We start from the raw sequence: 17,169 nt of genomic DNA, 5'->3' as shown, positions 1-17,169 counted from the left end.
GCCTGTGGACTGTGTCGCTGTAAGTTGAGATCCCTCGCCTTTCTTGTCTCTCGCTCTTTGATCATCGGACCAGTGTGCGGCTGCCTTGCTTGTTCTGTGGCTCAATTTACAGGCTACACTACACTACGCCTAGCCTGTGGACTGTGTCGCTGTAAATTGAGGTCCCTTGAAGACATGATTGAAATTTACATCTCTGGAGCTGGAGACTAACAGTTGGTGACCTGCCTTGCTATTTGCTGCTGTGCTTATATAGCCTAGCTCTCTCTACAGAGGACGACCTGGGAGCTCTCAAGACTTGAAGGACTGCTGGTGTCTCACAACTCTCTCACGAGAGTGAGTTGCACTGAGCCATTTGTACTGCTTTATAATTTAACTGTTCATTTCTTGAATTATATATCTATCTGTATATAAGTTAACGGTTCATTTCTTGTGTTATATATCTATCTTTATAAATAAATATGTAAACTTATCAGCAATCGGGCTTTATCTCTCTAGAGAACCCTGTCTAACACAAGCCTGTTTTCAGGTGGGCAAAGAAACACACCCTAGAGAGCCAGTCATGGAGACCAGTGGGTGTTTTCTCTATCAGGGGAGATCCTTAATAAAATTTCTCTATGCAAATCGCCACACACAAAAGAAAATGGAAGAATAAACAAAATTTCAAACTATCTGGGGGGTCTAGACTTTACAGGATGAGCCATTATGGCACAATGAATTGCACTGGACTGTTAACCACAAGAGCGGCAGTTCAAAACCACCAGCTGCTCTTCTTCAAAGTCTCATAATGTCTCTTCTTCAGTCTCAGAAGCCCACATGGGCAGTTCAACTGTCATATAGGGAGGTTGACAGAGTTTGTTTTCATGGGAGAGACTTTCTGGAGCCATGGAGGGTGAGTGACTCCCTGACAATATAGCCCTGAGATAATCTTTGAACCTTAAACCAAAATCATTCACTGAGGTCATCTTAAAGTCAAACACTGGTTTAGCTTATCCAGAAAAAAAAAGATTAGATAGGAAGCTTAGAGAGCAGTGAATTTATGGAAATGAGAAGAACGACTCAGACAAGGGGGGTGAAAACAATTGCACAGGTCGAAGAATGTAACCACTCTATACTGCACATGCAAAAACTGTTGAATATGTATTTTTCCCAACACAAACAGCACTTACACTTTTAAAAAACCATGTAATATATATAAACCATTACCTTGGGGGGTAAGTCAGTATTGCTTCAAAATCATAGAAATCATCATGAATTAAAATTAGAAAAATGTGAAGCTGTTTATTAACATAGCCTATGTCTCCAGGCATCACAAAAACAAGCAAGCTCACTGCCATCAAGTCAATGCTGACTCATAGCAACCCACTGTGGGTTTCCGAGATTGTAACTGGTTTATGGGAGCAGAATGTCCAGTCTTTCTCCCATAGAGCTGCTGGTGGTTTTGAACTGCCAACCAGGCGATCACAGCCCAACGTAAAACCTCACACCACCAAGGCTCTTAGGTCTGGTTGTAGCCACTTCTAAAGGAGGTGTTTTCCTTTCTCCAGCCCTTCCCTGCAGTAGTCTGCACTCTTCACTTTCCATCAAGTCAGAATGGCAGTTTGGGTATTCTCAAGTTCCTCCTCAGGATCCCTTGGGTTTGGGGAATAAAAGGGAATCTGAACGGCAAAATCAGGGCTGTAGGGTGGATGGGGCATGTTTCTCAATTAAATTCTTGTGGGGCAGCTCTTGCTACCCTTTAATGGTACGCTTATGCTGATTGGGGTAGGGGAAGCAGGGAGAAAAGCTCCTAAAGCAATTATTCTGGCTTTTATCTCACCGATGCAGTTTTCAATTTTCTTGAAACTTATTCCTAATAAGCCCTCATGATGATCCTGTGTTCTTCAGGAAAACCTGTCAAGATTACTAGTTTATGGGTCCCAAAACTTTCTAAGTGGACCTCCCTGCTTTGAAACGAACAGGAAGCCACTGTTCTTCTTGGACCTTTTTGGAAAGACACCCTAAGTCATGTGTAATACTGACAAAATGTGTGTGCGCTTGTCCACCGATCACAGATGTTTAAAGCCCTTTTGTGCGTGTTTGAACTGGAACCCTGGTTAGCAGTGCTTTTTGACTCACTCTCCAATACTTCATTCAGAGATTTACAAAGTTGAACTAAATACATATGGTGGGAACGATGTAACAACTTTGGGAAAGCGGTAGGCAAAAAAAATAGACATCGATCCTAAAACAAAACAATTCCATTTCCAGGTAGTTAACCCAGAGAAATTAAAATATATCGCCACAAAAAGACTGAGGCAGAGACTCTTGTTTATAGGAGTTTTACTCACAATAGCCAGAAACCACATACACAAGTTACAGTAAAATGGAATACGAGTCAGCAACATAACAGACTAAACCACTATTGCCTACAACAACATGGGCAAAACACAAAATCATCATGCTGTGAAAAGAGGCCAGTTATCAAAGAGTGTGCCTTGTATATGAAGTTTCCCAACAGACTAAATCTATTCGATGAAGAGAGGAATCACGGTGGTGGCTCTCTGGGAAGCACAGGAAAGGAATGACTGAAAAGGAGCATAATAGAACTTTGGGGTGATTAAAAAATGCTCAGTATCTTGAATGGGTGTAATTACATGAGTGCACACAGAGTTTCAAAAGTTCCTAGATAAAAGGAATTCAAAGATAAGGGAGTCTATTTTTGAAATATTATGTATATAGGCAAATAGAGAGACAAATATATATATGTCATTATTCATGAACTATATTACACCCAATAAAATTGGATTTAAAAGTCACATCTGATCTCTTACTTCCCAACAATGTCAAGGATACTAGTTGATGTAAAGTGTAATGTTTTATAGAAAAGTTGAAAATGTATTAGTGATAACACTTTTAGTCTAAATCAAATCCTTAAATTGAAATTTAAGCCAAATGTATTCACCCAGTTATATAGATAGAAGGATAGTTTTATCCTAAAACAATTCTCTGTGGTTCCCAGTAAGAATGGGAGAAATCAGCATGTCTTTTCTTAGGATAATCGCCTATTGAGAACAATGTCTCATATGACCACCATAAGATATGAATACAGCTTCATGTTAAAGATCACTATTTTCCTCTAATCAAGTATGTCCTCTGCCTATTCGCAATCTTTGAGGTACTTATTTCAGTACTGAAACCGTATTTCAGTAACATCTATTACTATATCTCTGAACTATTCCCATCTGCTTTTCTGAACACTCCTCTCTAGGTATGTAAGAGAACTACTTCAGACACGAGTAACTCACTACAGGGAACCAATTCTAACACATAGCGCCCTACATAGGGCTTCCAGCTGTAAATCTTCATCCCAAGGAGTGCTGGTGGTTTTGAACCACCAACCTTGTTAGAAGCCCAATAGTTAGTTGCCTGTCATCACCACCAAAGCTCCTGTCACCCTTGAACAGCTCTGCCTATTTTATCCCCTCCTCTGTGCATTGATACCATGGGTTTGTCTGTGTCCTGGTTTTGCTTTTCTTTCCCCTGTATATTTCAAAACAACTAAAAATATTTTCTAAATTTTGAGTTGAATGATTTTTTTTCTTGTCTTCATTATCTCACTCTTCACCAAGTATTAATGTTTAGGTTGCTTTGTCAGATTCTAAACCTCAAAGGACACACACACCTAGACCATCTGACACTTCAAAGTTTTATTGCAATATTGTCTTCTACCTTAGAAATGCTGCTCCTAGGTGCTAGTCTTAATTATGCTACTGACTGTGTCCTTCCTTTCCAAGATGTTTTGTTCAATTAATAAATAAATAAAGCTTAACAGGAAAAAAAGAGATGTTTTGTTATAAAACCCACCCACTGTCGTTGAGTGAGTTCCGCATAGAGTACATATTTAAAGTATATAAATATGTAGTTCCCATTCTTAGTGGCTTCCATGACACTATTACCCACTATTTCCACTACCATACTCCAAATGTAGAGGCTGTCTTTACCTGTATTGCACTACTGAAAGCTGTCCTCTTTGCACTACTCCTACTACATGCCTGCTGTTGGCCATTGGTCCAAAACCATTCATGATACATGCTGTGACAGGTACCGCCCACACTTCATACCTGGTTTTATACTATGGCATCATGTTCGTGAAAGAACCCAACTGTCCAATCCTACACTACACCCTATCAAAAGCAATGGACAAGATAGGTGGAAGTATCCTATAGTGCAGATACAACATTGGCAAGTGTCATTGTGCTGCTTCCACTGGAGGCACCAGTATCATTCCGCAGCACCATCCTGAACATGTCATTTGCGTTAATATCTTTCCAATCTTCCTATAACGTATGCTTGTCCTTTCAGATCAATTGTTCATTTCTTCATTTTTCAGACAATCCCTACACAGAAGGGGCCTCTGCACAAAATGAGCCGCTGACTTTAATACTCTCCATCATCACCTCTTACTCTTCAAGCCGTAGGTATACCACTTACCTTCTAGCTTCCTCATCAAGGAATTGGCATGTTTATATGCCTGCTTCCAAGGTTGCTGAAAGAATTAGAAATGACTTACACAAAGTGTCCTCAATGCCTGATATATAAAAGGCTTTCAATAAATAGTCCAGGATAAAAATAAATCACTCTATTCCACTGGCATCCTTATCCTCGCACCCTTTTCAATCAGCAAATATTGAGTGCTCATCTATGATCTTGCCATCGTGCTTCCAATATCTTCTTTCACATTCCACTCATTTCCCAATGTCTGAAATAGCCTCGCTTTCTCCATTCACAAAATTACTTCCCTCACTTTCCAGTCACAAAATCACTTCCCATTCTCCGTAATGTCCAATTTGAAAGCAGTTTTAATTAGGGAATTTGAAGTTAGGGAGACAGAGAACAAGGAGCAGGGAGCAGGGGAAAGAGCCACCTAATCAGTCACTACTTGACTAAAATGACCACAGTAATTGATGCCTACTATACTCTTAGATGTCTTTCTCATATCTTAGATCTAGCACGCAGGTGGTACAGTGGCTTAAGGTCATCCATTCAAACCCACCAGCTGTTCTGAGAGAGACAAGAGAGGCTACCCACTCCCATAAAGGCTTAACCTTGGGTACCATAAGGAACAGTTCTACTTTGTTCTGTCAGTTGACTGCATCAGAATCGACTCATTGGATGTAAACGGGCGGGCGGGAGGGAGGGCAGACTAGCTGGTTGGTTGGTTAGTTGCTTGGCTGGCTGGCTGATTGGTTGGTTGACATCTGAACTATATGGTAGAAAGGTGCTTGCTGCTTTATTTACGCAAGCACACAACCTTAGTTTTTTTTCACATGCCTTATATTTGAAAAGGGCAAAGTCTTCCGAATACTAATCACAATAACCCAAAATCCAACTCACAGAGCAGTTGAATTACAGCACAATAAATGAATGACAGAGTATCTTATTTCAGAATATCTGAATTCTAGAATCTGAAACATACATAAGAACATTCCTTTCTTTCCAGATACTAAACTATTCAAAGCATTCAGATATTGCAGCACACCTGTCTTTCAGTTCCAGGCACTGCCTTCGATGAAAAAGTAGCTGAAAAGCCATGAAATGAAATCAATTCCACATAAAGTTATCGCGTGATTCTGATCCCTCATCTGACTTGTAAATTAGATGTGTGCAACTTCACTATCCAGCAGCACGCTGATCTTTTTCTTAGCAGAATGGCTGTGCTACTTGCATGGCACTCTGACCAAAAACATCCAATAGTGGCAGTGGCACACTGACAAATTGAATAGTGTATGCTTTGAATAAAGATTTCAAGGTAAGTCATGAGGCTTTTTCTGTTGGTAGATGAGCTGCATGAGCTATATAAAATGTAATCTATGTTTTATATCCTGAGCTGCTAGAATTTTTGGCAAATGCTAACATGGGCAGGGGCGGGTAGAAAAAGCTAAAGATTCACTGAAGAAAAAGAAAAATATGAATTGGATTCAACTTTGAAATAACCCACACAGTCCTACTTTCAAATCTTTTATTGCTGGTGTAAATGCAAGTATATGAGGAGATTTCAAAAAGTTCTCAGAAAAATGGAATTAAAATATAATCAAAATTTTCCATGAACTTTTGGAAGTTCCTCCTCCCCCATACTAAAAGCATCAAAATAAAACAATGATTTGGTTCAAAGAGCACACTGATGTTCTAGTAATTCGATAGTTTTAGAAAACGCACAGGTCTATGTCCAGTTCATTCCTGCTTGCTAAATCACTTTTTAAAGTAAATTTAATAAACAGACCTGAACATATTCACTTAAGAAATCACTAGTTCAATGCACATTACTACTATACACTATGATTTTCTACTTACTATTGAGATCATAAGTCTACTCCAAAGAAGGCTTTCATAGAAAATCTAGGCATGGAAAGGATTTTGCAAATAGAATTATTTTAAATATTTTGGGGAAAGTTGCAAGACTCAATAAAGTAAAACCTTCCATATGAAAATCAGTCCATAAGTTAACCTTTTTAGTAAACAGGTGTTTTCATTTACTGTTTTTCCCTTACAGCAGCGGTTCTCAACCTGTGGGTCGCGACCCCTTTCACAGGGGTCGCCCAATTCATAACAGTGGCAAAATTACAGTTAAGAAGTAGCAGCGAAAATAATTTTTTTGGAAGACTGAGAACCTTAGAGTAAAAGAACCTAGTATTGAAAGGTGATAAGTAAGCTTAGTAAAAAGGGAAGCTTTATAGTCTGGTTATCGAGGCAATTACCACATACTATTATGGAATGCATTAAACATTACCTGAGTAAAGATCATATTCATTTCCACAACCACCACCACACACAGGGGGGAAAATTCACTTTTATTTAGTCATGAAGTCCTTAGAATCACAGTAGAGCTTGATGCCATATTGGTGTCACACTCTGCCAGTCATCCAAAGAATATGCCAACCTTCTTTTTCAACTTCTTTGTTTACTAGTGCATCACTGGACCCAGCAGGCATCTCACCCAGACAATCTCAGTTACGCATTTTGGCTCTCTGTGTATAATAGATGACAATCCTTATGAAGTATCCAGTTTTGTCTTATGGATTTGAACCTGCTGCAGATGTCTCATCTAAATTCTTGAATGGATTTTTATCATCAATGTCACCTATAAAACAAGACAGTGTCACCAAAAGCATTGTCCTGGAGCACATCTATTTCAGCACCGCGAAGCTTTCTGCATCATAACTGATAGTCAGTCATCTATTTGACTGGAGCCAGGGGTCAGCAAACTAGAGCCACTGCCTATTCTTATAGAGCCCATAGTCTAACAATGGTTCTGTACTTTTTAAATATTTGAAAAACATTTTTCAAAGAAGATTTTGTGACATGTAAGAATTATATGAAATTTAAATTTCCATGTCCAAAAATAGTTGTACTGGAACACAGCCACACTCATGCATTTATGTATTGTCTATGGCTGCTTCACACCACAACGGCAGGACTGAGTAGGTACAACAGAAACCATCTGACCTGAAAAGCCTAAAATATTTACTATCTGGTCCTGTACCAAAAAATCTCCTGGACTACCATATTCTGGGAGGTGAGTAGACTGCATGACATATAGTAACGGTTAGATTAAGACCCTAAGTGGAAAGACTATACTTGCTCCTCTATCTCACTTCGATCCATTCATTCACTAACAAATCTGCACTGGGCTCAACCTATCACTCCAGTCCAGCCCACCTACAGTCATTTTGCTCTCCCCCTTCCTTACCCTAGACTCAAGTCAAGGGGTCTGTACTGCCCTTAGGCAGGAAAAGGACAAAACTCAGCTTCAAGTCAGACAAAGTTGAATTATCTTACAATGGCTTCTAAAGATTTCCAAGTTTTCCTGGTTCAGAATTCCAGCTTTTAATAGGATTCCTACATTGGTTACCCACGAGCTCTGGTGTTGTACTGGGTTATGCATTGAGCGGTAACCACAAGGTCAGCAGTTTGAACACAATAGCTGCTCCAAGGGAGAACGATGAGGCTGTCTGCTCATGTAAAGATTTGAAGTCTTGGAAATCCAAGAGGCAGTTCTACTCTGTCCTATAGGATTACTATGAATTGATCTATCTGATGGCAATGAAATATGTATATATAGCAGTTCTACTCTGTCCTATAGGATTACTATGAATTGATCTATCTGATGGCAATGAAATATGTATATGTATGTATGTATATATATATATATATATATATATATATTACAAGAGTACCAAAGTCTTGCCTTCTTTTCAGAAACCCCATAACAGTGAGGTGACAACATTCTTTGGCTCTCCCTACACCAACAATCACCTTATAATTTGAATGCTTTGAGACCCTTAAGAGGTAACAGACTCCAGCCACCACTGCCCCTGATCAGAACTATCTGAGGAGTTCATGATTTTCCTTTCACATTCTGAGTTAGTTAATTGTGCCAGCCTGGCCGATAATCACATGTGGGGCTGGTTGAAAGACAGAGGGATAAATGGGTGGTGAAGCCTCGCCTTTCTAGTTCTCAGGTCTCTTGTTTTGTGATGGTTGCACCGGGTGCAGCTGCCTTAGCAGTTCCCTGCTTCAGCTTGCAAGATTGACTTCCTACAAGACATCCCCAAGGAGAAGCTACATGGACCTATCCCGATGCAGCCCTGGGTGCTGGAGCAGCTGTGTGGAGACCCCTGCTAGTGCCGAGATGCTTGTTCGTTCACGGACTCAGCTTTCCTCCTGCAGTCGGCATCATTGCCTCTGTTTTGTGAGGTGGAGGACTTTGTGGACTGGTGTTGGGTTAATGGGTTAGTGTTGGACTTGTGGGCTTGGGCAGCATTGGGTTGGGATGTTTTCGTGATGCACATTTTCTTTACATAAAACTCTCTCTTATACATGAGTTGCTGTGGATTTGTTTCTCCAAAGTACCTAGACTAATACACATTCAAACTTCAAGCCTATGAACTTGAGTTCAACCTCCCCAAGAGTCATTATCATTCTGATGTTAGACCTCGGTTCTCACAACAACCAAAGTTGACGGCACAACAAAATACAACTCTCTATAGATAGATTTCCCAAGCTAGGACTGAACTAAAAACAAAAAATAAAAACAAAAAAACCCTTCACTGCCAGGAAGTCAGTAACGACAGAGCAACCATCAAGGACAAGGTAGTTCCCAAGATTGTAAACCTAGGTGGGAATCGAAGGCCTCGTCTTTCTCCTGTGCAGTGGCTGGTGGTTTCAAAGTGCTGATCTTGCAGTTACCTGCCCCACAAGTAACCACTACACTACCAGGGCTCCTAGGACCCAATTAAAGGCATCTCTTCAGAAGGGACTTGAAAAAAAATTGTGGAAAGTTTCTATTATTTTTAATTTCATTTTCCCACACATATTTGAAGCCTCTCAAAAATGAGTATCTTACTCCCAGTCAACATCCAGAATATGCCTTCTTCCTTTTCCCTTACCATTGTTACTTTGTCCAAAGTTTATACACTTGCTAAGTCCACACCACTTTCCATTCACTCCTAGGTTTGCCAAAATACCTGTTTCTGGGTTCACGCCTCTCTTGCTGCTATTAAAGAGAGCTGCAATGGAGAATAAAGCTTGTTCTGCATTTTCCCATAGAAAGATTTTAATAGGGCACAGTAAGGCTGAAGTGCCCATTAATGGCACAAGAAACCAGGTGTGATTTATACTATATTTGTTGCAAATGAAAACTCACAGATTTAGACTGTATCCTGTTCGTAAGTTATGGATTGACTATGCTAGAAAACTGCTCTAAAATGTCAGGAAGAGATTACAGTAGACAATGATACTGGTTCAAGGACTTGCTAGAAAATAGTTCCATCTGAGCAAAGTGGGTTTCCCTACAACCAAGTGTAAACTTCCCATAGTTAATAGTTCCAAACCCTGCATTCAGAGTTTATACTCAAGAGTTGTATATCAAGTATGAATAAACTTACTGGAATATCTATAACCATAACTAAATTTGGGGTAGCAACCATATGGGTAGCATTAACCTGAAATAAAAACTAAAATCCCCTTTAAAAGCAGAAACAAGAGCCCTTTGCCCATTTGAAGAATGACCTGGAAGTACACCACCACACCCTCAGTCAGGAAAAGGCACTAGAGACATGTTAACACACATTCCAAAGGAATACTGATAAGATTAGGACCTAAGAACTTTACTCATTTGATGAATCTAAGCCCTTAAAGCATTTTTAAGTGCCTTTTAAAAAAGAAACATTTTTAATGTTTATTAATTCATTTAAAAGAATAACAGCAAAAACAATGAGAAAAATACTGACATACCATTTTTAAAACTTTCTTTCATGCCAAGCTCAATAAAAGAGCTAGATATTCTCATATCTACTCATACATTCAATCTGCTTTATGTTTTGATCGATTCATGTGAAAAAAATACAACACCTCACTGAAATATGCAGTGAAATAAAAAAGAAGAAAGAAAATGTTACACAGAGGTGTGAACATTCTTCTCTGATACTACACCAAAATTTGACAGAGAATTTCCTTAAAGGTAGTTGTAATATAGAACCTATAGCCATATCTGTACAGTTACTGACTCTTTGAAAGGATCTCTTTAAATAAAATCGTGAAGTACAGGTCACTTTGGAAATACTGCTTGGGCTAGACAGCTATTCGAAGTATTGACACAATTCTTTACACAAAAGTAAAAACTCTCATTAATATCACCATCTATCTCATCTCAAAAATCTTTGAATATTGGGACGTTGACAAGAACACAGCAGGTAATGCAAGTTTTCCAAATTTTTAATTTTCACTTCAAAGTTCAAATTCCATTGTTGGCACCAAATACTGTCAGGTGTTTCCCTTGAAGTGGCAGGCTCAATTTGTTCATTTTCAAGAAAATATCTGCCAAATAAATAAACCTGAATAATCATCATTCTTTGTCTGGTAGTCACTTTTCAGGTAAAATGATTTTTCAGGTCATGAAAAATGTGACTTAATTCAGGCTCACAACTAGGACCATCATATAAAGGTTCTCTTGGAGGCAAATGATGTAGTCTAGGAATGTAGCAGAAGTGCATCTTCCCTAACACCACACAGAACACCAAAGTAAAGTGTACCCAAGATATGAAATTTCATAAAATTAATTCTTTCTGCTGCTTCCTCAAAGACATTTAGAAATACAACTGGCATGTTTGTTTTTCACAGGGAATGCATGGCAGTGAAGGAAACAATGATTACTAGTGCAGATCACGGTCACTGTCGGTGTCTACTAAGCTGCACACAGGACCCCTGGTAGTGTAGTGGGTTACCCACAGGGCCACTAATCACAAGAGCAGCCGCTCAAAACTACCAGCTGCTCTATACAGGAAAGCTAAGGCTTTCTATTCCTGTAGAGATTTACAGCCTGAGAAACCCACAGGGGCAGTTCTAGTCTGTCCTGTAAGGTCAGAATTGACTCAACAGCAGCAAGTAAGAAGATGCCCACAGTTTCACTTGCCATTGCTTTTACACCAACAGTGCAAAGTCAAATCAGTGGAAAGAGCAAACAGTATTACTCTGAAGACCGTTCCAGGGCCCCTGGACAGATTTCAGGGATGTCACATTTGAGAACTGCCCTCTGACAACAACAGTGAAGGGTATAATTCCAAAATCTATCGTAAACATGTCCCAATATAATACAAGGGGGCATCAAAGAGTGTGTGGAATAACCAAATTAAAAGATCATGGAAGTTTCCACATCTACATGAATTCTTTCAACTTAACTCAGAATCTATCGAATGTGTTCTGAATTGATATTAATCACAGTAACCAGACAGTTCTAAGTGAACAGGTCCATATATTATCTACTTTAACCCTCATAATAATTTTCAGCTGGCTATTATACTCATGCTACAGATTAGAAAACCTAAGGTGGAAAATAACCTTAGGAGGCAGTGAGTTGATTGTTAATGTTTAAAAAAGAAGGTGAGGGCAGAGTATAACTTGAGGAAAGTAATAAATGTCACTGAATTGTACACATAAAAGAAAGGGGGTGAACTTACCCAATAGTACAATAACTAGCACCCAGAGTTCTTTGTTGCAAGCATCGCACACCTAACTTCTTGAATTTTCACAAACACCTTGGTTTGTTTGTTTTTTAGGAGTCTCTGGGTGGCACACAGTTAAGTCTGTACCTCCTAACAAAAAAGGTTGGCAGTTAAAACCACCCAGAGGCACCTCAGGAACAAGGGCCTGAAGAACTGCTTGTGAACCAGCACAGCCAGAAAGAAGCCTGGGGCAACTGCAGTACATGGGGGTTGCCATGAGGCAGCGTCAACTGGACGGAAACTGGTTGTCTGGATTTGTGTTTTATTACTCTTTGTACTTTTACTGGAGACTAGGGTAGTGTAAATGGGTAATGCACTCCGTTGCTAAGCAAAAGGTTGGAGGTTCAAGTCCACCCAGAGGCACTTCGAAAGCAAGGCCTGCCTACTGACTGCCACAAACTCACCACTGAAAACGCTATAGAGGGCACAGTTCGACACTTGATACACACTAGCCATCAGTTGGAATCAACTAGACAGCAAGTGGTGGTTGTACTTTTTAAACCCACTTTACAGCTAGAAAGAGACTCATAAAAAAGTAAAGTACTCTACCCACTCATTTGTAAAGGGTCCAATCACCTGCCAGAAAACCAAATGTACTACACATACTACACTAATTCTCCACACTACTTATATCAGTCTATCCTTTTCTAAGAATAACATGGGGAGGGCGTCTGACCTCTGACTTCACAAGGGGGAAAGAGACAAGCTCAACTACCCAACGCTAATTCCTACGAGGCAGAGGTCAGATATGCCTCCACCCTCCAACCTTTACCCATTCTAACACCAAGTCCCTCCAAAGACACTCTACTTCAGCGATTCTCAACCTGTGGGTCACAACTCCTTTGGGGGTCAAACGACCCCTTCACAAGGGTCACACGATTCATAACAGTGGCAAAATTACAGTTATGAAGTAGCAACGAAAATAATTTTATGGTTGGGGGGGGTCACCACAGCATGTAGAACTATATTAAAGGGTTGAAGCATTAGGAAGGTTGAGAACCACTGCTCTACTTTCTACTTTTCTGCTGAGTTTGAGAATTCACTGTAATGGCCAAAAAGAACTCACAAACCATATTCACAATTATGAGGTTTAGGAATCCTGGCAGTGTAGTGGTTACGCATCAGACTGCTAACTGTCAGGTGTGCAGTTCAAAGCCACTGGCCGCTCTGCAGAACAGGAGAAAGATGCTTTCACTCCCATCAACGACCTACATCTCAGAAACCCATAGGGACAGTTCTCCCCTGAGCTACAGGGTCACCAGGAGTGGTAACTGACTCGATGGCACTTAGTAGGGGTTTATTTGTTTGGGGAACTTAACAGTTTACAAATCAAAATCAGAATTCCTCATGATACATACAGTTTTTCCTCAGTCAGGACAGCCTCTTTTTCAGAAGTACCCACAGACAGACCACTCTCTGGTCATCCGACTCTCAGCTATGTGGCCCCTTGGCCTCTGTAACTGTCCTGTTTGGGCAATGTTATAAAGTTATTTAGTGCTGCCAGTAAATGCCCAAAGGGCACTTTATTCCACCATGAGCCTAATCCTGAAGGTGTGTTCAGCTCTAGCTCCCTGGGTCAGTAAACCTAGCTCCCCTAATTTAGCGCCCCTAATAAGGAACTCACTCAACAAGCAAGCCTCCTACCCAAAGGTAGTCAGCTTTCTCACTCCATGGACCCGGAAACCCATAGCTATCTCATGCTCTGGCTCTTGCTCCAGCTGCCTCTGCTGCCATGGATCATCTGCCACTCCTCTAGTATCACGACTGTGTCTCCTAGATCAAGGGAGACTGCACCTTCTGGGGACTCAGGGCACGCTCTGCCCCTGGCTCTTTTTTCTTGATGGTAGAGAGATCTTACATTGCTGCTTCTGAGATGGCTCATTTTATACCCAGCAGGATGTCAAAACTGATCAATCCCCAACTTGAGTTCCAAGTGTTTACAACCACAGTTAACCCTGTAAACAATCATGTAATTCCACCAGCATCTTAATCCACCTTCTCTTACCCAGACCCATAAGAAGAAAAGGAAATACATCCAATTAGCATGATTCACCAAATCATTTAAGTTACTAAGACTATGGCAAGAAGAGCCATATGGTGTAAATAACTGCACTGGACATTCATATACAGATTGATGGCTACAAGTCTGAACTCTTCAAAAGGAACAAAACTTTCCTCGTTTTAAAATAGTCCATGCAACTGATCTTTGATAAGGGCCAAAAAATATCAAATGGGAAGCAGATGCCCTCTTCAATAGATGGTGCTGGAAAAAATGGATATCTACCTGCAGAAAAATGAAGCAAGACCCTTACCTCACTCCATGCACAAGAATAAACTCAAGGTGGATTACAGACCTGGAGATAAAACCCCAAACAATTAGAGCCATTAATGAGGGAATTGGGACAAACCTGAGAACCTTGGCACAAGGAATACATAGGCTATCAGAAATAGGAAAGGATACAAATACAGAGGAGTCACGAATAGACAAGTGGGATATACTGAAGATAAGTCACCTGTTTACATCGAAAGAATTCACCAAGAGAGTAATAAGAGAGCCCACTGACTGGGAAAACATCTTTAGCAATGACACATCAGACAAAGGCCTTATTACTAAAATCTACAATACTTTGCAAGCTTACAATAAAAGAAAAACTAACTGCCCACTGAGGAGCTCGGCATAGGACCTGAACAGAAGTTTCACAGAGTCTGAAATCCGAATGGCCAATCAACATATGAGAAAATGTTCCCGATCATTAGCCATATGAGAAATGCAAATTAAAACAACTATGAGATAACACCTACCACCCTCAACGATAGCCCAATTCAAAAAATCAGAAAGCAACAAGTGCTGGAGGGGCTGTGGTGAGATAGAAACTCTAATCCACTACTGGTGGACCTGTAGGTATGTACAGCCGCTATGGAAATCGATTTGGCGATTTCTAAAACACATGGAAATTGAGCTACCATACGACCCAGCAATCCCCCTACTGGGCATATATCCAGAAGAGGTAAGAAACAAACCATGGCCAGACATCTGTGCTCCAATGTTCATTGCGGCATAGTTCACAATCGCAAGGAGTTGGAAACAACCCAAATTTCCATCAACAGACGAATGGATTAAAAACTGTGGTGCATACATACAATGGAGTACTATGCATCACTAAAAAGCAGTGATGAACGCATGAAGCATATTGCCACATGGGAAGAACTGGAGGAAATGATGCTAAGTGAAGTAAGCCAAGCGCAAAAGGGCAAGTACAACATAAGTCCGCTGAGGATAGTTTATAAAAAGAAAAGAAAAATGCAAAAGGGGCACAGGGAAAAAGCTACTATATACAAACACCCCAGGGGTGAGGTATGTATGGTAGGGGCCAGACCAAATCCAGGGGCACATATGGTATCCAACTAAAAAGGAGGGGGTGTGGAGGAAAGGAAAAAAATAAAAGATGTGTGGCAGGGGAATAGGACACTGATCCACCCAAGGGGAGGGTATTGTTTGTGTCTCCACAGGGAAAGAGGGACCAGACTTAAATCCAGTGTGCCGGGATGCAAATGCAGCGTGCCAGCATGGAGAGTGGAGGAGCCAGTGGAGGGGCTCAATGCACAGAGTGGACCATATGGCTGATCCCACTATGAGACACGATGTCCCTCGCTGACCCATGGCCCTATGGGGCACAACACTGGCCCAGTCTGACCTGTGACCCGGATGCAAAACACTAAAGGCGTGCAGCAGAGCAGGGAGCTCCCAAGGGAGTACAAAGGATAGACTTTGGGGCCAGAGCATGGCACCCCATCAGACTTGACTGGAGGACAAGCCTAGAGGTCAAAAATCAGACCTTGATCTATTTACAGGTTTTTTCTTTTATAAATTTTAAAAAAAAATTTTTAATTAATTTATTCTTATCTGGGTTGTTGGTTTTCTTCTTTACTGTCATCCTTGTGTTTTCTTTTGTTGCTTTATCTTGCTATGCCTTGTTTTTTGTGCATATTATTATCTATGCAGATCTATCTAGTTAAGATAGGCTGGACGAACAGTCTGGAGGAGAGAACAACAGGACCAATGGTTCCGGGGGGACATGGGAGAGGGGGAGGCGGGGGAAAGGAGGTGGTGTTGACCAACCCAAGGACAAGGGAGCAACAAGTGATCCAAAATTAGTGACAAGGAGGGTGTGAGAGGCCTGGTAGGGATTCATCAAGAGCAATGTAACCGAGATAAATTACTGAAACACAAATGAAGGCTGAGCATGATAGTGGGACAAGAGGAAAGTAAAAGGAAAGAGAGGAAAGAACTAGGAGGCAAAGGGTATTTATAGAGGTCTAAATACAGGCATGCACATATGTAAATATATTTATATAGGCGGGGGGAAATAAATCTACGTGCACATATTTATAGGTTTACTATTAAGGCAGAAGATGGACATTGGACCACCACTCAAGTACACTTTGTTCTATTACATTGGCATTCCATGATGCACACCTTCTTGGCACCATCACTGAAGACAAATGTGTGCATAAACAAATGTAGTGAAGAAAGCTGATGGTGTTCGGCTATCAAAAAATATAGCGTCTGGGGTCTTAAAGGCTTGCAAGCAAACAAGCAGCCATCTAGTGCAGAAACAACAAAGCCCACATGGAAGAAGCACACCAGCCTGTGTGACCATGAGGTGTCAAAGAGATCAGGTATCAGGTATCAAAGAACAAAAAATCATATCATTGTGAATAAAGAGGAGTGCAAGAGTGGAGACCCAAAGCCCATCTGTAGGCAACTGGGCACTCCCTTACTGGGTGGGGTTGTGGAGTCATGGGGAGGAGACAAGCCAGTCAGGGTGCAGGGTATCAACGATGAAACATACAACTTTCCTCCAGTTCTTAAATGCTTCCTCCCCCCACTATCATGATCCCAATTCTACCTTACAATTCTGGCTAGACCAGATGATGTACATTGGTACAGATAGGAACTGGATATACAGGGAATCCAGGACAGATGATCCCTTCAGGACCAGTGGTGAGAGTGGTGATACCTGGAGGGTAGAGGGAAGGTGGGGTAGAAAGGGAGAACCGATTACAAGGATCTACATATAGCCTCCTCCCTGAGGGATGGACAACAGAAAAGTAGATAAAGGGAGACGTC

General features: G+C 40.8%; 1 long non-coding RNA gene across 1 annotated transcript in view; it reads right to left on the bottom strand.

Annotated features, from left to right (window-relative positions):
• The window catches only part of LOC123522719, a 106,858-nt gene extending 99,693 nt beyond the window's left edge, over positions 1–7,165 (bottom strand). Inside the window, exon 1 of the long non-coding RNA XR_006680940.1 lies at positions 6,767–7,165. This is a non-coding gene — a long non-coding RNA (uncharacterized LOC123522719). The remainder of the gene's footprint in view (positions 1–6,766) is intronic.
• Between the last annotated feature and the right edge of the window lie 10,004 nt (positions 7,166–17,169).

The sequence above is a fragment of the Echinops telfairi genome, unplaced genomic scaffold (assembly GCF_000313985.2).
Source record: "Echinops telfairi isolate 266 unplaced genomic scaffold, ASM31398v2 ScPeMD7_4;HRSCAF=17, whole genome shotgun sequence".
Taxonomy (NCBI): domain Eukaryota; kingdom Metazoa; phylum Chordata; class Mammalia; order Afrosoricida; family Tenrecidae; genus Echinops; species Echinops telfairi.
This window is presented reverse-complemented; position numbering and strand designations above follow the sequence as displayed.